The following is a 27,143-nucleotide window of genomic DNA, read 5'->3' on the forward strand; positions in this document are numbered from 1 at the left end:
CAATTCAAACAGTTTAAATTTTATAAGCTAATATTATATATATTTACAGCTGCAAATCCTTATCTTTAAATGTTTTTATTTAAAATTATATGTGTTTATTTATACATATATAAGTTTATTTTAAACATTTTATATCAATTTTTGGTAGCCTGCTCTGACTATTATGAGGCTTCAATTTACAAGTATAGTTTTATTAGATCACCTTTATATTTTTCTTATTCATTACCATTGCTCAGACATTTCTACTGCAGCCGATACATACAGTCACTAACAACGCAGCTAGAAACAAAATTTTGACTGGTCACAGAAAAAAAATCGTTGGAATATTACTATTTTAATGTGGCAACTTTGAGAGAATTTAAGGAATACTTACTAGTTTATTGTTAAGAAGAACAAGTTTGTCAGGTTTCTGCATCCGTGCTTTAGTTAAATATTCTTTTGCTAAATGGATATAAAAAACAAACATTTTTTAAGTTAAAGACTCATCGATATGCATCAGAGTGTTCAAACAAAAATAGATCAGCAAAACTCTGCTGATTAGTTATCCAATATAGTCAGTCATTTTCATGAAATGTTAGGTAAATGCATTTAGTAGCCAACCTATTAGTTTTTTACCAAGCTACCTAAAACAACTAACAAGTAACTCAATCCTTGCTGGCAGCTACATGTCACCCCAAAATATGATTTCTTAATAGCTATTTTTTCAAAAGCTTTGCATAGCAATTGATACCTGAGAAACTTGTGGTAAAGAGATTCAAGATTCACTCAATGTCTAACACATTCTGAGTGGCAACTTTTTTTATGTAAATGTTGTGAGCTGCCATTAGCAAAAATACAATGATGGCTCCAAAAGTTATACCACTAGCTTTTTTTGATATATTTTAGTTTTTGTTACATTTATACTAGTTTTTGTTGAACACACACAACTACATTCTCATACCCATTTTTCTATTTGTGTTGAAAAAAGTTCTTGACAAGTGAAATACACTTTTACAGTGCTCAAGTTATTGGCCAGATTGTAATAAATATACTCCAAGGAACCCTTCGATTATCTTCTTTGTAATTTGTAGATTATTTTTACAGCTTTACTTGTTACTACATTTTAAATCATTGGAGCTCTGTTGGATGCTTGTAGTGACAATGTTTGTTAGTGTTTTTATGTTTTATAGTAAAGAAACACACCACCAGGACTAACTTTTTATAAGCTACTTTGGGTGTTCCTAACACTTATTCTGGAACAGTCAGATTAGCTTGAAGGAAAGCATTTTGCAGCGCATCCAGTCTGACAGAGCCAGGTAGCCATTTCACTTTTCCAGTGTGTGAAGGACAGAGGTGGATCATTAACGTGCTCACATTGTTAGTGTGATACACAGGGCCTCCAAGTTATGGTCTAGATCCAAAAGACCCAGCAATTTAAGGTTGAAAACTTGCTGAGAGCTTTTTGTCAGATCGGCATTAAGCAGGGCCTGAACCACCAACCCAATGGTTGGTAGTCAAAGACACTACCACTAGGCCACCCTGACATTCTAAAGTACAATAACTACAACTGCAAAAAAGTGATTTTAACTGCATATATTTACAAGCACAAAGCGAACATTATTTTCTTGGGAAAAATATAATCTTATTCATGACTAACAAACAGATAAAAAAGCTAAAGCAGCAGCTTTTAAGGAAATGGACTGAAAGAAATGTCTAATATCTACATAGACAGCTTCTAAAGCATCAAATATTCATATGATTCTAATAAGACTGTCACTCATTTCACGACGTTATAAAATAATGGAATTCTATGAGTATATGTCAGTTCATTTTTGGTATCAGTTTATCATCAGTAGCTGAGCTCATCTCTTTACAAACTTTAGTCTCTCTTGGTTTTGGCTACAGCTCTTCATGATGCGCTGTTGAAAGAAGTTACATATAATACATACAAGGTAAGTGGTAGTAGGTGTGAGCAATAGTTTGTTCTTTCAAATAATAGTTAGATGTAATAAAAAAGCCTCACAAATGTAAGTAAATCAGCCTTTGCTATTTACGATATTTAAACTTTACCAGATGTTGAGAAGATGCTTTAAAAAATCTGTAGGTCTACAGTCTCGGTTACATTAAGTACACAAACAACTATATTTTACTAGATAGACTTCATAGGAGCTTCTAGAAACAGCTTTTCACTCTTAAGATGCTGATGAGATTTTACTGGTGAACACTGCTAATAGTAATAAATGGCTAGTAATGACAAAGACAACTAAATGGTTGTCTCAGTCCAACTAGTGACAGTTTTATTCACTGTTACTCACTCTATTATGATGTATTGACCTTAAAGCAATTGTACCTGCTGTGTTTTGTTTAGATTTGAGCTGATCATCTTTACTAGCTTGCAGGTGCTTTCGCTGCAGTTCTCTGTCAGCATACAGAGTTTGTCTAAGTTTCTGCTTTCTCTCTTTATTATAGGAGTCGTCATAGTCTTTATGCCATTGCTGTTCAACTCAAGGAATATATTTGTTTCCTTGTTAAACTCTGGCCAAACAGGTATACCTTCTGCAAGTGTTGTAGGCTCATTTGGATTTCTGTAAGGAATATTTACCTACCAGTAAGATTAAAATACAATTTATCGTAATAATTCTAAGAGATCGTTCATTATGGTCTGGCAGTGATGATACAAATTGTCTTCTAGAGACTGCGCATTATATATTGCAAAAGTTGGTAAAAATTAGTGCATTGTAAAGGCAACCTCCATCTTCTCTTTACTGCTCCACAAAAAATAAAACAACTGGGTGCAAGGCAGTATGAAATATGTATTTGATAATATATATATAAACATACAAGCAATTCAATGTGTGCACATAGACTAAACAGCATGCAAGAGTCTGCCAAGGATCTCTATCTTCTTTGACTCATTCAGGGTTCTCATAAACTTTGTTGTCTTTGTCCGGCTCTGCCCCATCGGTAGACCAGTATACTTTGGAGCTTGTCTGGCATTCTTCCTATTGTTAACCTTTACAAGAGTACCTCGCAGACCCTCAGAGGCGTGCTGCGATTTGAGCAGCTAAGGCTCTCCATGGTCAGGAGGTGGTATTGCCTCGGAGAACTCTTTTCTCTGTTCCTTGTTTTCACTATCACTTCGATAGCTTCGGTTCTAGCAGCTTTCTCATTACTATCACTTTGATAGCTTCGGTTCTAACAGCTTTTTCATTACTATCACTAGAATAGCCTCTGTTAGAGCATCCAGAGATCTGCCACATCTTGCAGAGTCAGGATCTTCGATCCTACCGTGTTCCCTTTACTGCTCCCCAAAAAATCAACACCACTGAGCACAAAGCAATATGAGATATATATATATTTGATAATACATATAAGCATACAAGCAAATCAATTTGTGTGCATACACTGATCAGCATGCAAAGGACTGCCTGAGATCTTTGCTTTCCTTGTCTCATCTGGGCTCCTTATGTACTATTTCATCCTTTACTTGCTCCACCCTATCAGTAGATCAGTCGGTCTCTACAGCTGACCTTTGGTCGACTGGAAGTCTCACTGGCGGCCATGTCTTCTTGCTGAGCCAAGGCCCAGCTTAGTAGTGACGTCAGTCCTAAGTCAGTTAGGAGCCGACCTTCGCCTCGACGAACTTGCGCTATTAGGTAATAATTAGGTCGAATCTGCTTCGTCACTAATCACAACTCTACGAAATCAATTTAAAATGTAATACTTATTTTTTTAAAAGTACAGCTAAAATCATTAGCAAGCATTAAATTTAGCTTTCTTGAAAGTATTCTTTCATCTATCTATTATATATATATATATATATATATATATATATATATATTGCCTGACCTGGGTATGACTAAGATAAATAAATTAATTTACAGTAGTGTTATTACAGGGAACTTTTTTGACATATTCTGAGGAACCTTTTTCTAAATTGTAAACTAAGAATAACCAATGGCTTGACAGGATTTAGCCCAGTTTATAACTAATAGTGAATACCATCTATATGTAAAGTTCACATATGGCATCAAAATTCAGTGCAATTTGCATGCGTGTGTACTTGTTGAAAATCAACTTTTGCCTCGCCATTTCTGATGAAGGAATGTTTCATAGAACTTGAATCAATAGGCCGGCAAAAAAGGTCCAAAAACTCTCAGTATCTTTTCATGTTTTTGTGCAGAACCAAACAATATGCCACTCTAATTACTATAATATATTTTGCAGTAAGCCACTTGACTGAACTGATGTTCCATGTGAAGACTGGCTCCAAAATTCAAAGCTAGTTAAAGATGCCATAACATAACTAGCTAGGATGAGCAAAAATAATGTATGTAACAGTAATTGTGCATGCTTTATTACCATAAGACCTACAGTATACTTTAATATATTTCATAGACTGTCAATGTTTCAAAAATGCACTAAACTGTTAGCTGAAGTGATCGCACTTAAGTTGCTAAAAGTTTATAATATTAAGCTGCAAAATTATATTCACCATCGAGCAAAAATATGATGAGATTATAACGTGCTGTGATATTCAATGATAACGATCCATCATCAACTGGAAGTGCAATGAGACTACAATGTGAGTATACTATGATTAGAATAAGACTTGATTGTGACTGTCTTGTAACTACAATGATACCATAACATGACTATAGTATGATTATAAAACAGCCAAGTAGCTATAACTATATATAATTACCATGCTACCATAATGTGTGCAATGGAATACAATCAATAGCGAGTCTATACTATTATTTTAGAGGTTTACGCAGTGAAAATTATTTCTATAAATAATAAAAAACTAGAAATAACATCCTGTATATTATAAGCTATATTTGGTTGGCATCAAAACTAACGATTATTAGTTTTAAGATTTTATAACCATTTAATGTTACAGACTCAAGAACAGATAAGTTCTATAAAAAATATGATGCCAAACTAAATTAATAAAATAACAGAATAACATGTTTCATATAGAAAAAATCATAGTGGAATATATTTATGAGCTTATGAGAGTCTAAAAGGAGTTACTGGATAAATATTATTAAATATTGTGCTGGTAATACTGAACCATATAGAACACAATTGCTTAAAATTTACATAAAATCAAAAATAAATAATAAAGAGCTACAGTGTAACAGCTAATATTGCTTAGGAACTAAATAAGATATTAGCTCAGCATACTTAACCTTGTATTTCATATTGGGTAGTTTGCTATCTACCTTTTTCATGAGCTCAGGATAAGGTATGACTACCTTAAGACTAATAGTCCTTTTAAGATCTATAAAGAAGGTATGCTATATAAAATGACCTAGGCAAGTATGCAAGTTGCAGAACAGTGTATGTGGTCCAAAGAGAGCAATAAAACCAGTTTATCCTGGTCAGCTCAAATTATAGTTTACCCTGATTTGGCAAAGTTGCTCCACAATTGCATGATTACTTTGGACAAAGCCTTGTCTTCATCCTCTGATAAACTTGTTAAACCTTTAGCTGTGATGGAATCTGCATCTCGTAGATCTACACAATTTAACACACTATGTAATTTCAGTGCTTATCAGCATATATTATATCAGCCCATACAATCACACATAGTCACTAACACCATACTTTAGATCAGCCTAAACAATTACACATAGTAACTAACACCATACTTTAGATCAGCCTATACAATCACACAGAGTCACTAACACCATACTTTTAATCTGACTATTTATAGATAGCTACACAAACACCCTATTAAGGTCACAGCAAAAAGGTAAGAGCTTTGTTTAATCTGCCAAGTTGAAAATGCAATCTATCCATAGGTTTGTCTACTCTTGGCAAGCATGATCAACTCTTGGTGAGACAACCCTAACTATTTTTATAAACCAAAATAAAAATCATCTCGCCTATTTATAAAATATTGAATAATGGTATTGACTCGCCAAAAATTGCAACTTCCATTATTCTTAGTTAGAGCACATAAACTATCATCTAATAAAGAAGTAAGTGTAGCTTGACTGTAAGTGGTTTACGATGCAGCTATAGAAAATACTTTCATTGTATAGGTATTAGCTTCTTACGTCATGACCTTAACTAAACTAATAGGAGCTACTACCATACCTGTCCAAAACTCAGATTTATCATCCTTCAAAAATGGAGTGCCGAACACAAATAAAACTTCATCAGCATGGTCGGCAGCCACTTGAGCATTCCAAGATGGATGAGGCCACATAGTGTTAGTTTCTTTTCGTTCAACAATCTTGGTGAAATAGTAGGCATACGTTGATTTGGAAGACTCTGAGTGCTCTTCTAAGTTGAATGTTATGTCGATGCCATAGAAATGATCTCCTGTGCAATATAATTTACACATTGTGGAGGGCTCACTAATTTAATAGACTGTTAAAGTTAAAATACTTTTTCTGCAAGCAGCTAACATTAGCAAATCTTATGCCACTGAGTTTTGAGTAGAAAAGGTTTTTTGTGATTTCATTAAGAGATGAAGGCATGTTCCTGGTCCAGCAAAAAAAATTATCTGTGTTCACCAAAGTAATTTTCATAGAAAAAGACATCAAACACCATTTATTGGAGTAAAGATTAGTGATTTTTGGTTAAACCAATAGCATGTTCTGAATATCAAATGGAACTAAATCATTAGGTCGAAGTATTTCTATAATATTCTGCCAAAAACTAAAAAGTTATAACAACGATAGCATGGCTTTATTCATAATAGATTAGAAACAGTGTAGTTTCAAAAAACATTTGATATTATCAATCATTGCTGGATAAGCTGGAAAAATGAATGTGCCTTCATTTTGTGTGTTTTAAATAGCAAAGGTCAAAAGGTTGTAAGAGTAAGTCCAAAGATGTTTTAGGGCTTATGAGCACTTAATCGTAATTTATGATCTTACCAAGGAACTCAATAAGGTGAGATGTTCTTTCAAAATCATCATCCGTAGAATTCAATTCATAAGCTGTAGTGATGTATTGTAAACACAGCTGTGGAGAAAGAGGAGCAATTTCTGTTCTGCATTTCCTCAACACATACTCTTCCACGGCCTCATTTGATATTCCCTCGCTGAACAAGGATGCATTAGACAACAATAGTTCAAATGCGAAGGCTAGTAAACCTTCCTGACCGTTCACTCCAGACATCAGATCGAACCTGTAGGACAGAATAAGCAATGCTTTGGGAATATTTTTGCATTTAACATTTAATCAAGAGAGCGAGATATTGTAAGAGTTATATGCACTTGAGAATAATAGAACAACTTCAAAACTACAATGAGCGATAACTTTTCAATCATTTTTATATTTGTTGGTTAAGCTGATTAAATAGTATAAATATAGCCACCGCTTTGACAAGCTAGAAAGTCTCTAAATTAAAAAAAACTTACAATCGACTGGCTAACCAACTTGCTACAGCTGCAGATTGCAGCATCTTGTCTGGGTTTCAGTAAAGTAAAAATGAGGCATTTTTAAAGGGTAATTTTAGTATTGCTTAAGTATCTAACAAGCCTTGGTATTTTCTTGAATTGTTTTCAGCTCCAAATAAAAATAGGAATTGAATTTTACAAAAAGAACAGAGTGCACATTACTGAGAGAGCTACATTACTACATTACAAACAGAGCAAATCTAGTATTATGATTGGCTTAGATTTAAATTTTATTTTATACTCAACCTGTAACCACACTGAGAGAAACAGCTATTATATATGAGAAGTGATAGAAAATAAACACAATAGTTTACTAGAACCAGTTTAATACACTGACATGTGGCACACCTCAGTTATTGGTAGTCTGTATTCGTAGTGACACCAACTATTATTTCGAGAATTTCTATTTCCCTTTTGAATTGAGGTGTTTTTAATGTTGTAACCAAACTGCATGACAGGGAATAAAGAAAGCCATGATCCGTTGCTAATATTTCACAACATGAATAAAACTTTCTGTTCTCCTATATTCAATGTTTGTAAGTTATGCTTAAACACTATATTTCTAAGTATTGATGGTATGTTGAGTCTATGATAGTAGACATATACAAGGTATGAATGTATCTATTGTTTGGTATTCGTGACATGGCAGATAACGACAATGTATGGCTACATATAATAGTGTATACCTCTGATATGACAGGTAAGTGCAGTGTATGGTTATATATAATAGTGTGTACCTCGATATAATAGATAAGTGCGGTGTATTGCTGTATATAGTAGTGTGTACCTCTGATATGACAGGTACCCACAGTGTATGGCTATATATAATAGTGTGTACCTTCAAGATAACAGGGATCTAAAGTGTATGGCTATGTATATTAGTACGTACCTTTGGGATGGCAGGTAGCTGTTCACATTTATGTCATCTGGAAAAAAATCCCCATCAGCTGTTGGCTTGAAGGCTGAATTGAAATGTTGTTTTATTTTTGCACTTGCAAGCAAAGAACTGAGTGGCACATTTCTAAGGCATTCATAAATGGAAAGATTTCCACCATCTGGACAGTGATTTTGACGGAGTGTGTTTTCCATTTCTTTCTTTGGGCTGGTTACCAAATCCCAGCTCCACGGTAGGAAGAGAGTACCAGACTAGAACATGATTTTACAGTGAAGTAGCGGCTCGTGAAGCAACAATAGTTGTTCCCTCAAACATCACAGTCAATGCACAAACAGACATTGTTTGTCTTTCTTAGGTCTCTGTATACAAATCTTTATTTACAAGTATGTCTGCCTTGAATGGTATTTCATATTGCAACAAAAGCCTTCAGCACTACTACCTTTTGACATTAGGCCTGTTTTACCTCATACGGTCAGCACTTATATAATAAAATTAATCCTCACTGAGAACGCTGGCATTTTAGGGATTCTACATTACATGAACAGTAAAATACATGAGAATTACAAATTTAAAAAATGATGGTTAAAAAACATGCTTAGTGGTTAGGCATGTTAGCACGCTTTTTAGCGTGCTAACATGCTTGTTAGCAGACTTGCGATTTAAATGTCGCTAGTCGAAAACCTCTGCAAAATGGATTTTTCATCGCTAGATTTCTAACCGCTATAACTGGACATCAGGATGAAAACACAAAGCTCAACAAAAAGACAAACAAATAATGATATTTTTATATATATAAATTTATTTAATTAGTGTTATAAAGTTTTTGCTTTATAACATAAATTTTTATTTGAATCTATGTTACAAAATATAACACAAATTTTAAAACATAAATTCTATGATATCCTACATTTTAAAATGCCTGCAACGTATATTTAAATCGATTTTCCCATTTTTCTAGACTGTAAGGTTTATGCTGAAATAAAAAGTAAAAAATAATACATGTGTCTAAGATAAAGAAAAACTAAAATATAGATTTACTAGCATACTGTAAGAGGAGAGCTTGTATGTCAGTTGTTTTTTCCGCAGGCAGGGTTAGAGGTTGAGATAAAAGATTGATTTCAGTGAGCCTCGAACTCGTGACATTCAGATTGATTGACTGATTCTGTAACACCTCTACCAATCAACCACCTTTAGGTATTTTTCAATAATCTGGCAGCTACATATTACCCTCTGCTTTATCGGTACACCTGACAATCTGTCACGGCACACTAGACTGCAAGAGTACTAGTATATAATAAAGATATATCTACGGGTTGTTTTCTATCCCAAGTGCAGAAAAAGAGAAAACGATATTTTAAGGCTAACCATAGATTTCATTATTAAAATCAAATTTGAGAACTAGCATCAAATTGAGGCTTTGCGTTATATGGAATTTCTAATGTAATACAAAGCTAAAACTTTACATAAACTGTTTTCGATAAGTGGAATGTATGTTATAAGAAGTATATTTTATGGAAGAGTCGACTGTACCTTACTTTTTGTACGGGTAAAACCATCACATGGCTATATTAACCACCTTTAATGATATATTACTACCAGTTGCTGTTGGTTAATGTGTTTGGTTGAAATATTATGCAAATGTATGGAACTAAAGTTCCTCTTCTAAAGGTATGACAACTCGTAAAGTCATCTTTCAAAAGGTAGCTACCGTAAAACCTTTAATTGCACGCCACTATAGAGGAAGGGTTGAAAAATAAAGCGCCATGATGTTCACTTACAGGTTTTACGGTATTCTGTCATTCAATACAGCTCTCACAGTTCAAAGCTAGCACTATCGCTTTAGACCTTAAAGGAGGTGTCGCAGCAGTAATGCTTGGGCACTTCAAGAAAATTATTGTAGAGCAGATAATCCCATCGATTAACTCTTTTACTGCCGTAGACGCATAAATGCGTTTTTGTGGGACGACTGCCGTAGACGCATTATTAGGACTTTCCCAGCAATTCGTAGTTACCTAATTTTATTATTCGTTGGCGGCATAACCCACGGTCCATAAGACTTATGAAATTGACAGTGATGTCCAAAGATTTGTCTATAAAATTAGCCTAAAATAACGAAGCGGCTTTTAACTTTTGTTTGAGAATTTCTAATTTAATAACGAACATTTTTGTGTGTAGGTTCATTAATTACCACGCGCGAGTCAGAAAACAGGTAATTAGTTATGTTGATGACATTATAGCCAATTCAGACTCAGATTTTCGTGATTATACAGATAATTAAAGCAGCAGCACTGTCTCTGATAGTGGTGAGAGTAATAATTTTGTAAGAGTAAGGAACATTATGGAGGATCGTTTTAGCTTCGCATCGATCGTAGCTTCACATAGCTTTATCATCGCACAAAGTATAGATCCATTAAATTTTTGCACAGTAATGATGGTTAAAATGTTGGCAAATTAAAATATGTAACAAAAATGTTCTAGATAAAGATTGAAGATAGAAAAAATACTGTTTATATATTATGAAGCAATATCGGCATTTTTCGGTAAAATGGCTGGCACTTGGCAGATATCCAATTTTGTACATGCTTGGCAGTGAAAGGGCTAAGAGTAAATACCTCATGAAACTACCTACCATTGTTTAGCGCTCTTTATGCATAAGCAGGAACGCACGTCAATAAAAAATGCAAATACTTGTTTTTTAAGTTACCTAATTGCCAATCCACTTGACTAACTAAAGTACACGTATTTAGTGCTTAAAGTAACGCATTATTAAAATGTCATTCACATTGTAGGTAGTTTAATATTTGTCATTAAAGTGAATCTTGAGATTAATAGAATTACATATACTCAGATGCTAGAGATAGTAAGTTTATTATCACTGTCTAGAAAGAGGAGTGTTTGTATATTGCTATTACAGTACTTCATAAATCATCAAAGTTTGATATTCATTTGATATCAAACTTTGATCAATTGAATGAAAGTCTAATCTAATTTTGATTACACTTTTGTAATCAAACTTAGATATTCCAAAAATGGTACCTGCAAAATATCTTATTTTTAGCTGCTCTAAAAATATAAAGACAGTCTCATTGTTAAATTTATTTTGCTTCTGCTAAAATATGCAGGACTGTGTATTCAGCATTTAAATTTGAAGTTATCAGCATCTTAACAGCCCAACACAGTGAGGTTAGACCAAAGTAGGCAAATATTTCATCGGCTTTGTTGGGCATTTCACTATGAAGAAGTTATTATATAACAAAGTGTTTAAAATTTTGTATTACCCTTTTTTTAAAGAAGAATCTACAACTATTTGTTTAAAAGAGCAGAGTTTATCAACTAGCAAAAGTCGAAAACTGAGCATCATCCTACCTCTTGTATAGCACGCTGAAAAAGTCCTTCACTGTGCGGACTCTGCGTGTGAGCTGAAATGCTGCCTCCTCCTGCTGACTCACCAAATATGGTAACCCGATCTGGGTCTCCTCCAAATTGTTCAATGTTTTCCTGAACCCAGATCATGGCAGCCCTTTGGTCCCAAAGACCAAAGTTTCCTGTTCCTGTCACAAGCAGCTCAAATTCATTAAATGATGTGTTACGTTTTACATACTGTACCTAAAGTGCATACAATATTTGAAGATATGGAACGAGCGAACGAGCGACATTGGGCCAAGTTTTGCATTGATGAGGTGCTGCATTCTCTGGCACGCCTTTATAATGACAGCAGTGGTAATTTTAACATGTTATTTACCTAAAACATTTATGTCTTTCTCACTTATTAACCCTGTTACCAACAAGCTGAGTTGCTTGTCCAAAGGTTCCTATCCTGGCAATGATAAGCTTACAATTACGGAAATTCTTTTCATACCGTATAAAATTGCTGAAAATTATTCCACGACTAAACACGAGCGGAGCGAATGTTTGGGAGCTTTATGATAAATGCATATGCGCACACAACTCCCGAAAAATTATCCGTCAACGACAGTTACCAAACCTTTGTACAATAATCCCATCAAAAATTTAACCATTTTTGTGTAGAGTCTTTTAGGTATAATAATGATACAAAACACATATAAACATATTTAAACATGTTACCAAGTTTTTGAAAAGTTGACGCAATATCCTAAAACTAACCCATCTGATCGGATTATACATAAATAAACAGATTAATTTGGCCTAAAATCGTGATAAAAACTTGACAAGCTTTTTTTAACCAAAAATAAGACCGGCCAGCAGTTGCAATAAGGCCGTGCGACAAAGAGTAGAGCCATTAAGTCGTGCGCATTTCACGAGAAAAACGTGCACATTTCACCAGTCTATGGCATTGTCTAATTGCCGAAGGTTTCTGCAATTAACGCATAATTACTGAAAAGTATTCGTTTCTTTTTTGCCGATTCTACTGAACTCTGACATTTTGGACCCTTATAATGAGTACTTTGATATTCCTATTGATGTCCAAAGCAGTTAAAATAAAAAAAATTACGATGATCTTTTTTTAACGATTCTAACAATATTTAATTATAAGAATAATTATTCGGTTTTATAGGATTATTATAAGATTTAATTATTAGAATATTCATTCGAATTTACAAGATCGAAGTATATAGTGACCGATGGTGTGCAATATATTACTGTTATTATTTTTCTAAAGATTTTGTTGATGATACTGCGGCTGTGCCCAATATCGTGGTACTGCCAAGATGTTTTTAATATCTGCAAAATTAAGTAATAGGCTTACATTTTTTTAAAGATATACACCTAATTCTATGACCAGCTAAAATCTGTTTAGATTTTTAAATTCTGCATAATTTTTTAGATATAAATACAGAAATCTAGATAAATATGTATCACAACTTCTTGATATTGGTTGCTATGACCAATGATATACAACCCCTCTAGCCAGTGTATACTACACAGCAGCTTGCCATTTTACTTCAAACATTGCATTTCTCCTATTGCAGGAGAGAGATATAAACATACATGTATAATCTTTTCCTTTCAGTATTACTGTTCACTGTACATAATAACACCCACTACATTACAACTACCATTGCAGCTACCATTGCAGTTCTCCTATTGCACCGCAGTGCCATTTGACTGATAATATTGCATTTTTCAACCGGCAGTACCCTTTATTTTTCCATTATCACTTTAGTCATGGGCTGTATGATGGGAATTTCTAGTTTCACAAAATAGCCCTAAACATGCAGCTTCCTTTATCACCATATTATCAGCATAGAAATCACTTTTACCCATAGCAATGAGCTATACATAATGCATTTTGCTATAGTTATAGCAATGAGCTATAGCAATGAGCTATACTTATAACAATGAGCTATACATATAGCAATGAATTATACTCACAGCATTAGCCTATACCTGTGGCTATAACCTATACAGTTGCAGTGAACTGCATGTATAACAATAGCTTATACCTATACTTACTCATATAGCAATGACCTATAGCTACAAATATTATATGCACATCTAGCAATGACTGTGTCAATTATTTATAACTATAAATAATACGTGCACATATAACAATTAGTTATACATATAGTAATGACTTATACTCATGGTTACTACCTACACTTATAGTAATATCATATAGGTATGCTATATAACATGAACCAAGGGTCTATACAGTGAGCCAACAAGAATACCATTAATCTTTGCTTTCACTAACCTGGTCCATCATAAAGAAACCCAAGTGGACCTAGTCGGTGGTTGATAGTAACAACAATAACGTCGCCAAAAACTGCCAATGGCGCTCCAACATAGCTTCGTCCAGATCCAGCTGAATAGCCCCCTCCATGGATCCAAAACATTACAGCTTTTTTCAGCCCTTTCTTCACACTTCCAGGGACAGTAATATGGAGAAACAGACAGTCTTCATCTCCAACGACTCGGACTTGGTCTGAAAAATTCTCACGATGTTAGAAAATAATGCTTTGTAAGTTTCCCGAATAACAATACCGAGGGTGGCTACAGCTCTGTCATGCAGATTCCTTATAGAATCAAAGTGGTACAAGTTAGAAGTGTCTCTGAATGACTCTGAATTTCTTAATTAAAAAGGTAAAGTGCCCACAGAGAGAGTGTATGAAGTAGTAAGAAAGTGAAAGATAAGTTCAATAAGAGGTACAGTTATATACTGACTTTGTAGCCTTACAAAAGAGACAATAGCTGATCAAATTCCGGAAGCACCTAGAAATGCTTGTTGCATTTTGAACATGCGGCATAATCAAAACTTACTTCTCACTAAGTTTAGGCATTAAACAGCTTTGATATACTAGCTACGTAAATCAATATACAGGCTTCATGTTTAATTCTGTCATTGAAAATACATAAGCTCAGCTAGCCTAATGGTCTAGAATGCTGGTCTTCAGACCAAAGGTCAAAGTTGGATTTCCAAAAAATACTATTGGCGGTGACAAGAATGACATCCAATTTAGCAATTGGAAATGACATCCAATGACAATCCTATGAAATCTAAACTCTCTGCTTGCAATAAGCTAAGCAAACATCATACTTGATCATTGAGGATATGCTCCCATATAAACTCAGCTATAGCTTTAGCTTTAACATAGCTAAAATAGCTAACCTAGCTTTGTGCTATGGACAACAGGTTAAAACCAATCTTGTATCTCGTGTTTCTATTGAGCATCATTCGACATATCTTAATATACATAATAAAACATTTCTACTGTCCATATCAGTATATATACTTTGTTATTAAAGGTTTACTTGCAACAAAATTCACATTACAGTTATTTGGTATTAAAAGATTCACCATGTCTTACTATGTTGTTTTGCAGGTGCAGAATATGTGGAAATGTGATTGCAAGCTCTTAAAAGCTTCTCTGACGTTGTGATTACATTTGGTTATTGTTTTGTCACGTGATGTTCTCCCGTGAATTGAAAGGCCAATAAAAGGCTCAATATAACACTTTTCGTAGCACTAGTTTATGACAAACACTTTGGGTTTTACCAAAGACGCCGTATCAAATATAGATACTCGCTACTTTACAGTTTTGTTTCGGCTTGGTCTAATCGTCTAGTCGTAATCTGATCATGTGACCCATTCTTCATAATTAATTTCTGCAGCATTTTTTGATTATCACTGGTGACCAACAGGCTCGTCATGTTTATCAGACAATGATATGTACTACGTCGAGCTAAGGTTAAAAAATTATACAAATTTTTACAGTAGGTTATAGGATATCAGTGCTGAAAGTGACAGCATTACAATGACGATAAAATAGACACGTAAAAACAATAGGCATGGTTTACTGAATGCGTGAAATATATTTGAGAAAATATTTCGACGATTAAGGTTGCTTAAAGGTGTAAACAGAAGCCATCTCCTACAACTACATCACAATTGAGCCGTTTTGGAAAGAAAATCCAAACTACGGCGGTTTCGTGAGGCTGCAATTAACTGTTCGTTTTTAAGGTTTTACGAGCTTGTAATCACATTTCCACATATTTTGCACCTACAACACAACAGAGTAAGAGATGGTGAATCTTTTGATACCAAATAACTGTAATGTGAATTTTGTTGCAAGTAAACCTTTAATGTGTCCGCTGATCACCATGGGCAGTTATAACAAACAATTTAGTGCAAGTCAGCGCATGCTTAGAGTGACTCAGCACCTTTCTTTCCAGCTTATCATTCTCACATGTAACAATATAACAACTTTGATTACTCAAGTAAAATGGCTCGCAGGCAAAGTTTGTTATGGTAGCATAATATGAATGACAGACATGTTCAGAAACTGAAAATACGCGAACTGTACTGAAAATATTTTTAACTTTAGCGTAATATAGACAAACTAAGTTAGTTTGCACTTTAATAAGTTTAAGTTAGAGTTAATAACATTGTGTATCTTTATCTTTCTTTCTCACTTTCTTCACTCTCTTTTAGAAACTCAAAATACCGAACTGTACCGAAGATATTTTTTAATTGTGGCATAATATAAACAAACTTAGTTTGTTTGTACTTTACCAAGTTTAAGTTATGGTCTTAGCGTTTTTACATTAGAACATGTGTTTCAATGAACTAAAGCGTTCATTAGTCTTTTCCTAGAACATTAATGATAAAGTAATGATAATAGATTTTTTTCCTCAATTATTACCTTATTATTCTATAGCATACATATTAAACATTTTATAATGGTTAATTTTTTGCATAATTTCATCTGATGCATTCATTTTGATACTATGTGTAAATCCTTGCACTATTCATCACAAAGTTGTTATGGGTTTTTGGCTGGGAAATGAATGAACTGCGTTGCAGTGGATTCTTATAAAAAATATTCATATGTGCTTCTACTTTCAACAGTTTTACAATTTTTATCTTAAAAGGCAGATCTCAGCGTGAATCAACATTATGCGTAGAGGTTTCACGATACAGTGAAAAATATAAAATATGATTTCTAAAATCTAAACACATGTTCAACCTAGTAAAACGTATTGTGGAAGCAATAATTTTGGGGTAAATGCAAAAAGCCTCTTTTTGCATAAAAATTTATTTTGCAAAAATAACAATGTGATTTTAAAATATTTTGTCTAGACATGTCATGACATGTCATCATCACAAAATGTGACAAGTCATTTGATTGAAGAAAAGCCTAAAGTTTTAGTGTTAAGTGCTTGCAGTTGTTTCTGGCAATGAATAGGCAAACCTACTGCTTATCTCCTCCCATGATCCTTAGCTAGTAACAATTGTATCAAACAGTTCAGTGGATTGAATATGAAGAGGTGACTACCTTTGTAAAGCTACTCTCAATCTAAGATCTTGATGAATTTATCCAAATTTTTAATTTTCCAAAACAACTACTATATAAACGGCAATCTTTGTCTGTCTATCTGTCTGTCCACCTTATAGAGTACCGTGCTTTTCGGGCTATTAGCCGCTACTTTTTCTGAGGGTTTGTGAGCCATACGGCTTATATAAGGGTGCGGCTATTCTGTGGTTTTTCTTTCACCGCTAGGGCGCATTAACGGAAATCTCCGGTTAGTACACGCCTCTACTAGAGATGAACGATAAATACTGATATGCTTATATCGTATCTTTGGGAGTTGTCTGCTTGATATATCGAGTTACCAATAACTCCCGAATACTGGTGATGCAATCAACTACTTACCAAAATAAAATAACTATTGACCTATCACGTGATCTCTGGTTAGCGCGCCTCTTTACGGTGCCCAACGACACGGTTCTGTTTTAAACAGCAAAGTTGCTGCCGCGTTAAAAAGCACCCTCCTGAGTTCTACAGCCTATACAAAGGTGCCTATATGGCTATACAAATGAACTACTCATTAAATAAAATGAATTAATGAGTAGTTATTTACATGCAATTAATATTTACTGCCAACGTGTACCGAGAAGGTAACGTAAACGTTTGTTTCTTGCAGCCACTGGAAAAATGCAATTCTCACCTACTAAATTACCACATTAAAAATGTAAGTGGTTTTTAAATCAATGTTGTGTTGTCTATGAATTGCCACACTTTTAATACATTACCCTTTCACTTGCGTCCATGTACAAATTTAGCTATCGGCCTACTGCCAGCTATTTTGCCAAGATAGCTTCATATGTACACAATATTTTTTCAATTTCAAACTCAATCTAGAACGTTTGTTTTGGTTATATATTTCATTTATTAACATGTTAACAAGCGCTGCTATGCAAAAAATTCATTGTATCTATACTTTGTGCATTGATAAAGCGATGTGAAACTACAAAGCAAAACGATCCTCTACAATGTTCCTTATTCTTACAAACCCATTACTTTCATCGCCATCAGAGTCAGTGCTGCTATTGCTATTTTACTTATCTGTGTAATCACAAAAATCTGAATCAGCTATAATGTCATCAACATAAGTAGATAATTTGTTTTCTAACTCGGTTGCATTTTCAAAACTTACACATAAAATGGTTGTTTTTAAATACTTCGGGTACAATTGCATAATCTGATTTCACGTTGAGGTACAATAAAATCATGGTGCTCTACAGATTATGACATGGGTCAACAAAATGTCATTTTAACCATGGAAGCACTCACATTTTCACATAGAACACCTATACTTTTATGAAATGCAGAGAAAATTCTGTATCTGATCATATTATCTTCATTGCAAAAATTAAAAATAATAAATATTGAAAGTAGCATGAAATAGCGGTTTTATTAAAATTCGTGTTCTACGAACATACTTGACTAATAAGGGTAGCATGTAAATGTATAAAAGTATATATAATAACAAGCAATTAGATCATTATTCTCTGTATAAAATGCATTCTACAGTCTCTTTCATAGCTGTTAACTTATCTTCGTCACCACTCCACTGGAAGTCTGCCATTACTATTGCTGAATTGAAACCTATACACATCCACTACTAGCTACTACCCATTGTTACTAACTGATCGCGATGTTGAACTTTGAACGCAAATTAGTCAAAATTCTTTCATTTGACCATAGCTGTTTGACCAGTCCAATGTCTGCAAACATGTCTGAAGGTCAGGCTTAGCTTTGTAGATAGAAAATAACTGTAAGCAGGCTCTAAATGTAAATGGATGAGTAACGCAACTAGCAAAGCCTAAAAGCTAGCTGATGAACTTGAGAGGAATATACTCAAAGCCGCTATAGCAGCGCATGCACCCGAAGTGGTTAAGTTGAAAATTCTCAAAGATTTAAATTTAAATTTTAGGCTAATTTTATAGAGAAATCTTTGGACAACACTGTCACAACCATAAAAGTCTTAAATATCGTTGGTTATGTTATCAACGAATAATAAAATTCAGTTACTAGCAATTGCTGGGAAAGTCACAAAAATGTGTCTACGGCGGTCGACTATAGAAAACGCATGAATGAGTCTACTTCAGTGAAAGGGTTGAAAACGTTAGATTTGCCACTGTTTGTGATAGTAAACATGCTCATTTCTTTTCGCAGCTGAGTTACTTTTACTTTTTTTCCAGCTACGAGTACTACAGAACTACAGCTACTACAGAACTTGCATGGGCACTCCAAGCGTTGCGATAGGTGACGGTGAAAAGAAAGCGAGCAGCGTATATTACAAAAAAGCACACCATCTCATTCACTTTTAGAAACGCTTGAAGCAGTACCCAAACGCGAGAACAGATTGATTCTCGTAGAGAAAGAGACCGAATTCGCAAAGTAGCAGCCAGACAAGCAGAAACTGCAGAGCAAACACAGCTACGCCTACAACGAAGCAGAATAGCAGCTGCTAGAAGAGCAGAAACCGATGAACAAACACAGGCACATCGAGAGCAGGCCAGAATAAATGCTGCAGCTGCTAGAAGTGCAGAGACTGCTGAGCCGACCCAGCAGTGACTCAAAACGGTTTAGAGCAGCCGCTACTTCGGCCAGACGTACAGAAACCTCCGAGCAGATGCAGCGGCGACAAGAATGTGATGCACTAGCTACAACAGATGCTCAGCAAATTGAATTTTCAGAAAAGATGAAACGGCAACAACAACAAGATGCACTAACTACAGCAGCTGCTACCAGGCGCCGTGTATGGGCAGAAAACTTCGCACTTGGCCACAGTCCTGCAACAAAGTATTGGGCCAAATTTTTCTATGGGACCAATGTCTAAAAATGCTCCAGATGTAATGCCTTACGTTGGAAAGGCGAAAAGCCATATATGTAGTTTATATAGTAGATTTTATTGATAATAAATTTTATCAACACAACCACATTACTGCTGCACAGTTTGTATATACCATGTCAAAACGCAGGCTATAGACGAAGAGCTGGTGGGTCATGATTAGTGGTTTAAACATGTAAAAGTCTCAATGCAATAAATGCTGGCGATAGCTTAGCAGTGCAATAGCAAAATATTTTCTAGAAATTCTTAAAATTTGGAAAACTTTTCAATACTGTCAATTTGAAGAACTTCAGTTTGCCTAGCATTGTCAATTTCATTATTAGTTCTGTGTACAAAATTAGGACAATTCCGAGTTGAGTGGTTTGAGACTGATGCATTGTAGACTAGCTGTAAAACACATTGCATATTTCCATTGGTCTCTCCAACATTATTGACATGTACGAATGCATATGTGTATGCAGTCTGATCAACACAAAAATTTCAGTAAATTGCATATTTGGAGTTGTTTTGCAGTATGAAAAACTCAATAAAACTATTGCTTTACGCAAATCTGTTCCTGAACACGGGTAATGCAGCTAGTACTAACATAAAGAAAGCTATATGCTGCACCTTATTCAAATTACATTGAATGTGAATTAGAATATAAGAGTTGTCTACTCATAGCAAGTTTCTCTAAGTATTCTTAATGGCCCTTTCAACATTGTAGCTATGGCTGCAAAAATTTTGTTTTTTAGGATTGTTTTTTTTAGAAATAGGAAATTTTTAACTACCAAAATTTAGGAACTGACAAGCTAACTTCTACATTTACAGAAACAAATATGTAATTCTATTAATTTATTTAACCCTTGAAGCCCTGATTGCTGGTATTCCAGCATCCACATGGCTCTGTTTACAAATTCTGTTTACAAGTACCATAAACCAATCAAGTTTATTATCGCACATGACGTTAGACCAAAAATTTTACTTTCATTTTTAACCGTTTTCAAATATCTTTATTCACTTTCTCTGTTATAATAACAATTTCACTAGAACGATATCGCGAAAAAAATTGATGCAACTCGGTTGTTGATATGTAATAGACGATCGTAATGCAACGGAAAAATGATATGATACAAAAATTAATTTTGAAGACTATTTTTGTTCATAAAAAGATGAACGTTCACTCAATGATCATGATTTCACTACAAAAATTTGTAAAGGTTTCAAAATCATACGATTTTTTATAGTTTCAGCTCAAAGAACTGTGAAACAAATTCTTTTATATTTGTTGATATTTGCTGTGTGTTGTTGGACTGTTTTACCAATTGTGATCTTTTACTAATTGTGTATCTTACCAATTATCATCAGATTATGACCATATTTAAATATATTTAATAAAAGCTTAATAATTTCCTATCTTCTGGCAAATTGTCCAGGGATACTGCCACACATTGGCAAGAACAGCCAGGTTTCAAAGTATTAAATACTTCCTTTTCAAAAATGTTACCAATTCTTTCAGCTGTTCAAATATTATAATGAAGAAATAATGGAATCAATCGAGGTTTTAGCAAATAATGAATTTCTTCCCAACTTATGATTAATTTCATGTTAAAATGTGTATTAAAACTTTACATATATATATCTACTAGCTGCACAGTAATAAAAAAATCTTTGAACAGAAAATTGATTTGTATTTAACATAAAACAACATTTGCCATTCTAACTTTCAAACTACATATCATGAGAAAAGTGATTTATGGAGTTGAAATAATTTAAGAGAAAATAAAAACAACTGTAAAGGTTTTCAAACTTTGTTAAACAACTGTAACTTTCAAACTTCATATCATGAGTAAAATGTTTTGTGCAGGTCGAATAATTAAAAAAATAATAAAACAACTATAAAAATGTTTAAATGTAAATGTGAAATAATTAGCAGTAGCTAAATTAAGGCGGTTTTGCTATGATTACAATAAAAGATGATTTGGTAATGACACAAAAATATGAACCGAGAAAACAAAATAAAAATCCTGAATATGTTGAATTATTAATAACGATTTGTTGCATAGAAGTGTATGTATAAAAAGATTACTGTTCCAGCAGAACTTATCCATCAAAACCTTGAATACGACGATATTGTTACCAGTCGATTCTGATACAAATGTAAAAATGAGACATCGGATTGTCTTTGTCTGACCAAAAGGAGAGATAATGTCGAGGCTGTTCCTACACAAGATAATATAATTGCCCGCGGAAGAAGAATTGGCCTTGACCCTAGATATAGTAAATGAACTTTAAGAAAAATATTTCTTAACATGGGCGTTGTGACTCGTGGCCGCATTGGTAAAATAATCAACTTGTGATATAGCTATAGCTGGAGTGGCAGACGGATAAACTTTGAGAAATATATATATATAGATAAAGATAAAGCAAGTACGTTTCTAGACAATGTATGATTTAATGGTGACTAGGTCTACATAGAAATTGTTTAACAATCAACTGTAAGCCTGTGTACATAGCAAGCAATAGTTTTAGTGAGCAAGTCACTCTTAGTATCACCATGTGTAAAGGAATCTGCCGGTTCCCTTTACTCTCCACAAGGCAGTCAAACAAAAACTCCGAGCATTAAGTGCCAATGAAATATATATTTACTAAATAAATGTGATATACATGATGACTATACATATGATTATACATGCATGACAGGCAACCAAAAGCATACATGCAGGGAGTGTGTGCACAGTACGACTCTGTCTCAACCATCGACTCCTCTTCATTTTATATTTTTAATTACAGTCTAGGATCCGTCCCATTTATTTTCACACACAGTTTCTTCTTCTCAGCCATTCGGTCTTCTTCTCGGTAGTCTGAGTTCTTACCGGTGGCCGGGCCTCCTTAGTACCTCGGAGGCTTGATCCTACGACAGGGGTGACCAGGAAGTCTATCGCTGCAGCCCTTATCACAGTGCTCTGCCGTTACATATGTTTCCATGGTGTGCATGATGCTCAATTTTGAGTTAATCCACATGAGATCCGCATCATGCAAATGACAAAATCTGTCAAAATTTGCTAAGCACAAATATTTATCAAATTCATCACGCTTGCAAGTAATGGAAACAGCACTTACGAATGATGAAGGCTATTCCATTCCAAACCTTTTCACGCTTCAGTAGTTTTTATTTCATTTGAGCAGTTCTGATGTGCTAATATTCCAAATGCTGCCAAGTGTGACAAGAATGTGCCACTACTTACTGACTTGTCTTGTCGACTTACTGACTCTGGTCTTGTTACCAAAGAGTTAAAAGTGCATCGCGCGAATGTTCATAGAAACACTTAATTGCTCGGTCACTCAACTTGGGCACAACTCCAAATGCACATCAAGCGCTTAATGAAAACGTTGCGTATATTTTATATAGTTTAGAAGAAAAATCGTGCTGACAGAAGAAAGATAATTTCTGAGTTTATGTGATACCCTGAGCATTAAAAATGATTAACAGTGAGATGTTTGTAACTGCCAGAAATTTTACCATCTGAAGACTCTATCAGTACTAATCAGTCTAAATAAACCGCTAACACAGATTATTAAGAAATATAACCCTGGTAGTCTCATGTACTGTAAGAGATTGTCAGGTGTGCTAAAATACCATTGAGAGTAATTATATGCACAGTTATTCCAAAGTGTCAATGAGTGGTCGATTGGTGCATTTTGGCGAAAGTGAATGAATTTCATATGACGCAATATTATTTCCAACTTCTAACCATGAATTCGGACAGACAGATAGACAAACTGACAGTTGGATACAAGTACAGACTAACAGGTGGAATCGGCTCTTAGTAAACTAAAGATTGCCATTAAAACTTTAGCTGAGGTCATCTACATGTAGGTATCAAAGTGTTAAACTGCTTAAACTCCCCTCCAATGACATACAGTTGATCTACCTAGAAAATTGAGATGCGGACAAACATTTCCACTCTCTTTAGCATCTACTACTCCTTCCCACGAGGTTGGAACTGGTTTTTTGAATCTTAGGTCACCTGTAGGAGGCTGGGCATATCTCACACCTAAAATATACAAAAAAGTTTTGACTTATTTTACACAAACACTTTTGTGTAGATTTGAGGGCATGAGCAAGCATACACAGTACAGCTGTGTAACCTTTGTTTGAAGATAAACAAGATATGCTGGCGAGTCGCAATTACGAATAATTACAGAGAGCCAGCAACAAGATTGAACTAGTTAATTACAAGAGCTCTGATACTACATGTATGTTTCCATGACTCCCATGGTGCGCAAATTTGAGCCAATTTGTGAGTTAACCGCATCATGGAAACGGCATAAATCCGCAAGATAAGCGAGTTTTGCGATTCACAAATCGTTATCGAATCCATCATGCTTGCGAATAATGGAAATGGCACTTGTGAATGACGCGCATTAAAATATAGCTGGCTATTCCATTCTAAACATTTTTACGCTTCAGTCATTTTTATAGCGATTCAAGCAGTCTCAATGCGCATATCATTGAACTTAAAACCCCTAGAATGGCAATCACGTGACTTTTACACTGATCGAAATACGTAATGCATGCGCCATATTGGAGAGTTAATCGCGTACTAGTTCCGTATGTAAACAAACAGTGAAAAATGACAGAAACGTACATGTTGAATAGTTATTTTCCGCCTGAGTGTTAATGAAAACTTCTCATAAACAAGGTTTAGAGTGTCCTGATAGAAGAAAACCTATTTATAACATATGGAGTAGGATATAATAAGTAAGTGGATGTAAAATAGGTTTTCCTGGACCATATTATTCATACAAACTGTTGTTTTACAGATGCATAAACACAGCAAATGATATACTCAGGCAAATAACAACTGTTCCATTGTACTGCAGATTATATTATAGATGCATAAACCATAATGGAGAAACTTAGCACATGAAGTATTTCGATAAAAACAACACATATGCTGCCAAAATAGAAACCGTTTTCAAGATTTAAGTGATAATAGCTCATGAATGTATGATATGTATAATATAGTATCTGTGAAAGATGGAATAAACTTCTGCAACAACTAAGCGGAAATTAAAACAGTTGTAATAGAAGATAATCAAAATAATGCAAACAAGGAAATGCAGGAATTAGTGTAATCAGATGATTAAGCTCATACATACACGTTACAGAAAATGTGTAAAAGGAGATTTGCATATTACTGGATATTGAGCAAAGGTGCACCAGAATTTTTTAGAACTAAATCTGATTAGGAATAACAGTACAACAAAAGCTACAGGGAAATATCACATCACAGTGATTACATTGTTACTGGCCTTTGAAAAGTACTGTTTTAGTGTTTTATGCCGCAAAGATGCAGCTTGCAGTTTGAATGTACGATTTTTAGCATAATGATGCTGTTGGAGATCACAAAATGACTGAATGAGGTTTTTCATCAACGAAGCACAGTAGTTGGATATGTCATCTGCTGTGTTCGTAAGGAGTTTTCCAAGGCATAGCACATCACTAGACCCTACACTGCTGATAACATAACCACACAATGGAGTGGATCTGGCTTTGCATTAATACGAAAGTATCAATCTGCAGCTAGCAGGTTCCTGATGACACTGTCTGATGGACGCACCAATCCTCCATTGTTTTGTAGCTCGAGTAGAGTATAGAGATGTCGGTACTGGATACTTGACTTAGTAGTAACCAGCAACTAAGACCAATGTCACGTGACAGCACTTTAGTTAGCTTTCACACAATGTAGCCAGCTATATAGACTATACTGTTACCTATAACAGAAGTTTGACATCTAAAATCATTGTGTGCTCCACAAACTGATCAACTCCTAGAGTAGCCTCTATGATGAGAATCTCGTCTTGAGCAGTAACATTACCTGTCTTACCAGCATCTGATTCTGCACCACATTTGCTGATAAGTTTGTGAAAGGTAGCCTTAAACCATAACTGTCACGAACAACTTTTATCGTGTTTACTAGGTAAATCAGACACGCTGATTCCGATTTTTTACTCAAAATAAAGATTATTCCACTAACCTTCAAAGTCATTTAGGCTTTTTTAAAGCGTTTCAATATCCGTCTCGAAAACAACACAATCGGCATTACAAGCTCCGCCTATAAATATGTGACGAAACCTAGCTTTTTCAGAAATGGAAGTTAGGAATGTTTAGTCCGATTTAAAATAATAGAGATGGGTGTCTTAAAACCCATTATTATCTAAATCCAGCCTGTAAAATAATTTCAGTTTTCTATGAAAGGGATATAAACTGTTTAAAATTGCTTGCAGCTTGTTACATGACATTTAAATGGGCTGGATGCCGAGAAAAATGAGCTCAAAAAGCGCGGTTTTATCACAAGCTAGCGTGGTTATTGCGCTTTTTAAATATGCAATGCTAAATAGCTTATCTACCTTTCAGAAAAGACTGATATTATTTGTAAGGCTGAATTTAGATATTAATGGGTTTTAAACCACCCATCTCTATTATTCTAAATCGGTCTAAACATCCCTATGTAACTTCTGTTCCTAAAAAGCTAGGTTACGTCATGTATTTATGGGCGGAGCTTGTTATGCCGATCGTGTTGTTTTCGAGACCGATATTAAAACGCTATAAAAAATCCTTCATTACTCTGAAAGTTAGTGGCCTAATTTTCATTTTGATTACAAAATCGGAATCAGTGTGTCTGAGTTACCTAGTAAATACGATAAAAGTTGTTCGTGGCAGTTATGGTTTAAACTGAGTAACAGTAGGATTATTATTCCAACTACCTAAACAGACGCATCAATTGCAACAATTACATAAAATCAACAAAAAATGAATGCCTTATTCACATGAAACATAGTACCCTTAAAATACAACAATACAGTTATGATCATTCTGCTGTAGTCATGATCCTGAAAATAAAATAGGTCAAAATGCTACCACATCGCTTTGCAAAATGAAAATGTGGCAAATTTTACTGGAAGCGATTCACACACATCTTAGGCATAATGTTTAATGGAAATTTCTTTATCAAGCATTCAAAATGGATTGCATCCATAAAACTATTTCAACAGAAATGACAACAAACAAATTGCAGAAATACTGCACAGATGTAGGCCTACTAACCATTGCCACAGATGCATTACTAGAGAGATTCACATCAACATTTTCTGCTAAGCCCCAGACATATTTATAAGCACTTGCTGTGGCAGCTGTCGCTGTTTTGCGTGCTGTTTGAGGTTTCTGAAAGAAATTTAAA

At 34.5% G+C, this 27,143-nt stretch overlaps 1 pseudogene; it reads right to left on the bottom strand.

Moving 5' to 3' along the window:
- Positions 1-1,455: 1,455 nt before the first annotated feature.
- The window catches only part of LOC137388021 (carboxylesterase 1C-like), a 41,096-nt pseudogene continuing 15,408 nt past the window's right edge, over positions 1,456-27,143 (bottom strand).

The sequence above is a fragment of the Watersipora subatra genome, chromosome 2 (assembly GCF_963576615.1).
Source record: "Watersipora subatra chromosome 2, tzWatSuba1.1, whole genome shotgun sequence".
Taxonomy (NCBI): domain Eukaryota; kingdom Metazoa; phylum Bryozoa; class Gymnolaemata; order Cheilostomatida; family Watersiporidae; genus Watersipora; species Watersipora subatra.